The sequence below is a fragment of the Pelodiscus sinensis genome, chromosome 3 (genome assembly GCF_052426305.1).
Source record: "Pelodiscus sinensis isolate ZL-2025 chromosome 3, ASM5242630v1, whole genome shotgun sequence".
NCBI lineage: Eukaryota > Metazoa > Chordata > Testudines > Trionychidae > Pelodiscus > Pelodiscus sinensis.
The window spans coordinates 9,567,595-9,576,003 of NC_143054.1; the positions used below are offsets into that span (position 1 = coordinate 9,567,595).

At 44.6% G+C, this 8,409-nt stretch overlaps 1 pseudogene across 1 annotated transcript; it reads right to left on the minus strand.

Moving 5' to 3' along the window:
- Positions 1-554: 554 nt before the first annotated feature.
- LOC142827550 (uncharacterized) lies at positions 555-5,799 on the minus strand (annotated as a pseudogene). Its single transcript, XR_016349036.1, has 3 exons — positions 4,406-5,799; positions 4,103-4,168; positions 555-2,858 (listed from the first exon to the last, which is right to left on the minus strand). The product of XR_016349036.1 is annotated as an uncharacterized LOC142827550 (transcript).
- Positions 5,800-8,409: the final 2,610 nt, after the last annotated feature.

The following is an 8,409-nucleotide window of genomic DNA, read 5'->3' on the forward strand; positions in this document are numbered from 1 at the left end:
TTTTTGATTCATATGGGCATCCCCCGAACAGCGCATTGTTTCCTAGAAGCATTATGAAATTTTTAAACAAAAATGCCACCGACATTGTGTTTCACACTAGACAATTACAACACCCCCTCTCTGTTGCCTGCGGCTATCACTGTGTGTTTTTCTTACATTACGGTAGCAAGGGTTTATCTTCTGACCAGATTTTAAAAATGTATTCTAATGACTTAATGTAAAATGACCAGATGGCGATGAACTTTGTAAAAAATAAATTTAAATACTTGGGCATGACTAGTCTTGCTCAAAACATGTTTCAGCAAACTCAGACATGCGTATCCTGCAATGACTTTCATAGCCATGCTGCTCAATAAAGCACCCCAGGTGAGGGGTTTAAAGGCAACTGATGTTTGTTTTTCTTAATTTTTTTTCTTAAAAACAATGAACAATTCAGAAAAAATACCAAGACATAATATATATATTAAATATATATTCTATATATATAGAAGTGTTTTATTTAAAGCAAAATGTGATCAAGTTCAAAAATTATTTTTAGAACATGACAGACTTCACACACTGAGCCATTCAGATAGTTTAGCCAATTTTCGTTTTTTAGAACACAAAAAGGGAGTCGGTGTTTTTCGATCCATCCCAGCATCAGTGGCTGGGGCCTTCAGGTGTTCCAAAAGAACTCTGTTGTCTGCATATCCCATGATGGAAGATGGGACGTTTATTTCTGCCATGGCATTTATAAACACATCCAACCCTTTAGGTACATGTCTGCTAGGGACAGAATGGCTACATCTACACTGGCCCCTTTTCCGAAAGGGGCATGCTAATTTTCAACTTCGTAATAGGGAAATCCGCGGGGGATTTAAATATCCCCCGCGGGATTTAAATAAAGATGTCCGCCGCTTTTTTCCGGCTTGTAGAAAAGCCGGAAAAAAGCGTCTAGACTGGCCCGATCCTCCGGAATAAAGCCCTTTTCTGGAGGATCTCTTATTCCTACTTCAAAGATCCAGAACCGCATAGTAATGCTCATCGTGCAACAGGATAAAGTAAGTCTTGGGGTACACTGGGCCCCCCATTTTAAAAAAGCCTCAGCTGCTTTTCGCCGTATACAGCACCACCTGTATGTTAACTCCTAAATGCTGTTCAAACTTTGCTACGTTGCTGAGCATAACCTTTTTTTGATCTGACCACCCCAGTTTCTCGCGCCCCTTTAACAATTCAGCGTCCGTAGATTTACGATCGGACATGACGGCCAAGAGCCCACCTGCAAAACAGAGATTGGTACCGGTGTAAGCCACATCTACTAAACATGGTCTCTTTTTATGAATAATTTGACTACTAAGGATAGAATTTAAAACTCTACGAGTGCCCCCACCCCTGTTTTTTACAACTGTCACAATGAGGAGCAATGTTCCATCGAGGTGCAACTCTCTGTTACTCTGTAACACCTTTGAGGTCTGGTTTAAAAAAATCCTCAGCAGACAGCTCATCCCTAGTTCTTCTGACCGAAAACAAAGGGTTAGTTAAATTACGGCTCTCTAAACATAACTGAACATAATCATCAGGGCCTACCCTACCATTAATGTCATCTAGAACTAACTGTATCTCCCTATCTATGGCTTTAACAACCTGTTCAGTTGAATTTATTTGCTCATGATTGACAAAATGAAATTCCTCACAATACACTGAGCCCCCAAATCTAGGTAGTTCACGTTGCCAACTTCTCACTATCTCCATATACAATTCTGGATTTTCAGGGGTACTTGTGGGTTCCTCTACGGGACCATCAGGGGCATCTTCTACCTCAGATGCTATTTCAGAGTCAGAGCGGTCTCTGTGAGAGTCATCAGGACTAGCCAGGGACCCGTCTACAGACTCATTACCACCCTGCAGGTCAGATAAGCCATTTTGTGAGCCTCCAGTAGGGGGCATCTCTTTTTTTCCTCATTACCTCTTTAGCCTTTTAAAAAAAAATTGCAGTGATCTTGGCCTAGAACTTTTTGGCAGCCACCTGTTTATCTGCCAAATGCTGTCCCCCCTTTTGTTTACACCTAAACTCATGGGAACCCCTGAAGATGCCTTTTACCCAGGCCCCTTTCTTTTAGGCCCCCTGAGGATATAGAGTTCACCAGTTTTCTGAATGAAGCATCAAACTCTTCCCCAATACTAGAATATGGGGGAGCTATGATGAGCTTATGGTTTTGGGAGAATGATTTGTCAGTCCTTGTTTTTTTATTCACAACCCCTAGAGCGCATGCTCCGGGTTTGTGAATGTGTGTGGTTTTGCGCATGTTCAGAACCCGTAGAGCGCATGCTCCGGGTTTGTGAATGTGGGTGGTTTTGTGCATGTTCAGAACCCCTAGAGTGCATGCTCTAGGTTTGTGAATGTGGGTGTTTTCGCTCACAGTTTTCTCAGGGCTTGGTGTGGCAGTGGCCGCTGAGGAACTGGAGTTGTGTTTGCGTGGCTGCAATACCTCGGCATCACAGGAGTTTTCAGCCCTTGTTTTTTTTATATGCAGCCCCTAGAGCCTGTGCTCCAGGTATGCGCACATTCAGAACCCCTAGAGTGCGTGCTCTGGGTTTGTGAATGTACGTGTTTTTTCTCACAGTTTCCTCAGGGCATGGTGTGGTGGTGGCCGCTGAGGAACTGGAGTTGTGGTTGCATGGTTGGTTTTTACCAGAGTCTTTTGTTTTGTCCTTGGGTTTCACGTATGTGAGGTTTGGACCGCCCGGATGCTTCATCTGAATTCTTGTGCTGTTTTGCGTTGTTAAAGGTCTCAAAGCAGATTCCTGGTTCTTTGGCGGTTCTGGAGGATGTATCCTTGTAGCTCTGATTACAGCATTGTCAGAAAAGTTGCCCATGCCTATGAGGTGGGGGAAAAACATTTAAAAAAACCTTGAACTTTACCATCTCTCTCACCCACACCTATGTATTTACTTAAAACCTCATAGGACAAGCAAACCAGTAAGCAAAATATATTTACTGGGCTTCATCCATCCACCAGTCACTGATGCTGGTGAATTTTCCTTTTCAGCTGTCTCTTTCCTTTTTCTTTTGAGCTTGTTTTCCCTCTGGTCTAAGGATCCCTCATGTTTTGACTGTACTGTGGCGCAAACAACATTATTATAAAATACATGAAACCCTCTTGTAAACTTTAAAAATCATTAGGGTGCTTTTCTATTTAAAGGTTATAGCTTTAAAACAAAATAATCCATTTCAGGCTGTACAACAAACACCAGTTTTGAGTTTATTTCTACCACTTAAAAAAACAAACACACAAAAAACAAAAAACCCACAAACATTTTTTAAATACATCTCATTTTGCAGAATAAAAACCAAAATTGCTTTTAAAATCCATTTTGCACAAAAACCCTTGTTAGTTTAAACAAACCAAGTACTTTAAAAGAAAACCCTACACCTATGCCATGTACAGGCCCATCCCCCCTCCACACACACACACACACACACACACACTAAACAGCAGCTTTATAAAACACACCAAACCAAGTTTGCAGCCATATACTTTTCAAAACCTGCATGCATTTAACACATCACATTTTGCACAGAAAAAGCAACCCACCAAACACTCTATACCAGCAGATTGCCAACATATATTTTAAAACACACCTGTGTCTGTCACAAACTCCATCACATACACCTTCAAAAACTCTCCACAATAGTTTTAAAACCATTTGCAACAATATCTTTTAAAAGCAGCGGTATGCAACAAAATGTTGTTTGTTTGTTTTTAAACCACTTATCTCTAGCATAAGCCGCTGAATCACCCACAACTTAATCCCTACAGCCAGCTTGTTTAAAGTAAAAACACACCACATTTTTGTAACCAACCCAGATACTTTTAGCCTAACCCCACCACCTCCTCCCCCAACTCAGAACTGACCATTTATTTTGAAAACACATTTTGCACAGAAAAAGCAACTCACCAAACACTCTATACCAGCAGTTTGCCAATATATACTTTAAAAACACCAATAAGCTCCCCCACAATTAAGTGTTGGAAAAAAAAAACCTCACAATTTAAACATTACAATTAGTTAAAAGAAAAAAATAACCCACATGCTTTAAAAAATAATTATGGATAGTTACCTTATACCACAGGGTAAAGGCATGCTGGCACAGGGCTATTCTGTTTTCCCCTATGTATATTTGGGACTATGGAATAAAGAACAAGCAAAAAATGTGAGTTAGGATTACCCCCAAATGCTTCAAACCCCATTTTAAAAACACATCACATTTTGCACAGTAAAAAACCTGTTAGTTTGAAACAAGCCAACAGTTTGCAACCAAATACTTTTAAAAAAACACACCTATATCTTTCACAGACCTTATCTCTCTCTCACACACACACAAACCCCACATACATTTAAAAGCCAATTGCAAAAAAGTTACCTTTCACTATGGGAAAGCAGGCACATGCTTGTTCTGTATCCCCCCCATGTGTGTTTGGGCCTTCAAGTTAAAGAATAAGCACAAATGTTAGTTAGTATTACCCAGGGTTTTTTTTAAAACAGTATTAAGCACAACTACAGTTAAAAGTGTTTTTTCCCTTGGCCTGGTGGTGAATTGAAGCTTAAAGTTACTGGTTCCATGTTAAACAGATCACACTGCAATAAAGATAGCCACCATTATTTTACTAAGAGAGCATATCCTCTGAAGTCCAAGTCAAACAGTCATGGTGCCGCTGGGCTGGCACATCTATGACACAACCTTCACAATCCTCAAAAAGCTTTTCCCTAAGACAGTGACTAAGGACGGTATAAACACCAAGGCATACAATAAAGCGCATAACTTTTTTATGCTTATGATGTGGCACTGGCTCAACTAGGCCAATGCCGAGACACCTCCTGAATTCTTCATGGCCATCATTCTTGGCGTTCTCTTCAATGCTTTGTATCAGTGTTGAGCAAAACCAAGGTGGGCCCGGTTCATCTTCCTTGTCCGATGCAATGCTGTCCTGGGTCTGAGAGTCAGCTAGAAAGGCATCGTCGAGCTGTCGAGAGATTGCCAGAAAGAAATAATGTAAGACCCTCTGGTCATTTTTATATTTTTAGCTTTACAAAATCCCGGTTTCCTAACCCCACGATGCCCCAACTTTGATCTTTCATTTACCTGTTTGACTTCTTTTCCATTCACCTTGTCCAACTCCTGGGAGCCATAGGCACCTTCCTCCTCTAGGTCGTCTAGCTTTTCAGGCTGCCTCGTGAGCGGTTGGGTTTCGGCATCAGATTCTGGTGTATCCATCAGTGGCTGGGCCAAAGGGCTCCCTTCAACTTTTCCTTCCTCCTCGGAAGTGTCACTGATGTAACGCTTTCTTCTCGGCACCAAAACAAAGTTGGTGAAAAAGCCATGTTTCCGCTCAGCATTTTCACAATCTCTGAAACACGCCCTCTTGGAACAAGATGGCCTCTTTTGTGTGGTGCTAGAACTTATGGGAAAGTGCTATGCTCTGATTGGGGGAGGGTGTCCTGGGAAGCTCTTGGAGGGGTCACACAACGTGCTTCCGGTCTGGTCAACCAGTCCCGGAACTGCCCCCCGATTGGTCAAAGTGGTTAGCGGGGCGGTCCTACAGGGGAAAAACCCTTCCTGATTGGTAGAGGGAGGCAGGGAGAGTCCTTAGACTCACACATGACACCCCTTACTTCCGGTCACCTGTCCCTCTTGACCCCGGATGTATTACCCCCAAGGGCGGGACTTCCAGTGACAGGTGACGAGCCTAACAGGGTCACATGACACCCTTTACTTCTGGTCACCTGTCCCACTTGACCCCGGATGTACTATCCTCCAAAGGTGGGACTTCTGGTGAGGGGGGGAGGGGAAGGAGGAGGAGGAGACTTCTGGGGACAGGGGCGGGACTTCCGGGGTCAGGGGGCGGGGCTAAAGTTTGATTGATGGTAGGACCCTTATATTACTCAGGAGTGAGGAGTAAATACAGATCTGCACACACATGAACTCACGGAAACAGACAGTGTTGTTTAGGCTGTTGTCTATACACCTCACTATGTGGTCTGAATATATGACAGGTGCTTTTTAGGGTATTTTATTTTAATTTTATAAGAGTAAAGGAAATGAATTACTAAGGAGAGGAATAGCAGGAACTGCCCCCAATCCTACCTATCCCACCTCCACAATGACACACAGTAAAACGGTGGGATTCATTGGCACAGGAGCCTCCTGCTGGTCACTCAGGGTATGTCTACATTGCATTCTTCCTTTGAGAGAGGAATGCAAATGCAGACAAACAAAATTGCAAATGAAGCTCAGAGTCGAATTTCCCATGCTTCATTGCATAATGGCGGCTGACTGCTTTTCTGAAAAAGCATATTTAGAGGAAAAAACAGGGTTATTTTGAAAAGAAACCCTTCCTTCTAAATAAGTAAAGGTTATTTCGAAGGAAGGGTTTCTTTTCAAAATAACCCCTATTTTTTCTCAAAATATGCTATTTCAGAAAAGCGGCCAGCCGCCATTATGCAAATGAAGCGTGGGAAATTCAAATCTCCACTTCAGTTGCAATTTCGTTTGTCTTCATTTGCATTCCTGCCTTGAAGGAGAAATGCAGTGTAGACAAAGCCTCAGGGAATCAGCTCTTCAGACCTAGAATGCTCCCTTCTGGCTGGTATCACATCTGTACCTATCTTTTATTCTCCACCACTTCGTGTTACGACCCATGTCCCTGCCAGACCCTGGCATCTTCTCCTCTAGGTACTGCCCTTCTGCACTGCCCTCACACTCTGGGGTCCTCCCCCTCAGGGAACCCCCAACCATCTACACCCACCCTGCCTCAATGATAGTCCTCATCTTGCCCTTTACCTCAGGGGCAAAGTGCAGTCTGAAATGGTCAGTCATCATTGTCAATGGGACGGGACCTGCTGCCTTCTGCTGCCCTTGTCACCTCAGGCCTTGCTTCAGGCCCTGCAGCCTGGAAACTTGCGTGGCAAGAGCTTCCCCAGCTCTGCCTGCCTTTCCCAAGCCCTGCTCTGTGCCAGCCCTTTCCCTGGCAGCCAGGTCCTTCCTGCTCCACAACTGGAGCAAGAGTGAGTCTGAGTCTTTCTTCCCCTCCAGGAGCCTTTATTTATATAGCCTCCAGCTGGGCTCTGATTGGCTGTATCTGCCTCAGCTGCTTGCTCCATAACCCCAGCCCCCTCCCACAGGTCTGGTTTTAACCCTTCAAGAGCCAGTGTGGGACAGATGCCCTATCACACACTCACTAGTCACGCCAGCTTGATTTTACTGACAGGAAAGAGACAAATGGGTGATACAAGGGCTCCTTCTGGAATCTCTCCCGCTGGCAAGGGTATTTAGAGCCCCCCTGAATGGCAGTTCTGACCTCCATTGAAACAGGAGCCAATGATTTTAGAAGCAAGGAAAGATTTCCCAGATTTTCAGAGATCCTCCCTCAACCATCAGTCCTGCCTTTGCCTTGAGAAAGAAGAGACACTTTATTGACGTGGGTAACAACAGGGATAATATAACATTGGACTTCAAATCAAAGGCATCGCAGGAATTGCTCATTCAGTGAATCATTAGAGCAGATACTCCTGGTTAACTCCAGAGCATAAAATTCATTTTCCCCACTGGAAGATTTTTTTAGAATTTCAATTGGGATATTTGAATGCATCTAAATAAGTGAAGTAGCTTCCTATCTGGCATAATGAGTAGTTACCAGACTTGTCAGCATAGGATCTCCCCTGCACTCACTTCTAGCTCTCCAGTAAGGAAGAGGGCCTTTGATTATTTTAACATTCTTCCGAGGTAGAGTCTGGAAAGTTAAAGTAGTGATCCCCCAAAATAAATCCAGCTGTCGTGATAGAACCAAAGCAATTCAACTGGTTGAAATCTGGCAGCCGGGTGGAGTGGGGGACACCAGAACAGGCCTCCTGGTGGAGAAAGGATGCAACAAACTCCTAAATCTCTGCCGCAAGAGGTGATGAGTACCTGCCCTGCCTGGCTCCTCCTCCCTCCCCCACTGCCTCATGATGGGTTTGGCTTGGGGACACATGCTGCCCGCCCCACACTCTGTTCTGTGCTGCAGCCTTTGCAGCTGGGAGCAGGCATGGCAACACATTCCTGGGAGAGGAGGAGGGCTCCCAGCAAAGTAGTGAGCTGCCCTGCTCAGAGGGGGCAGGCCCAATTCTGGCGGGGAGCTGGGGCTTATGCTGCACGGGGCGGTGCCATGGGCACCAGCTGGTTCCTGGGCAGCAGGGTCCTCCCCAGCCGGGGGGACTGGAGTGGGCAGGGACCCAAGGCAATACCCCTTTGCTCTGCTGTGATCTGATAGAGGCTGCCAGGTGCCAACACTCACAGGCCCCAGCGGCAGCAGTACATAATGAAAGTCTCTTCCTTTCCTTCTGGTTCACATCCCCTCTCAAGACCCTCACCCTGCCTCTATACCCTAT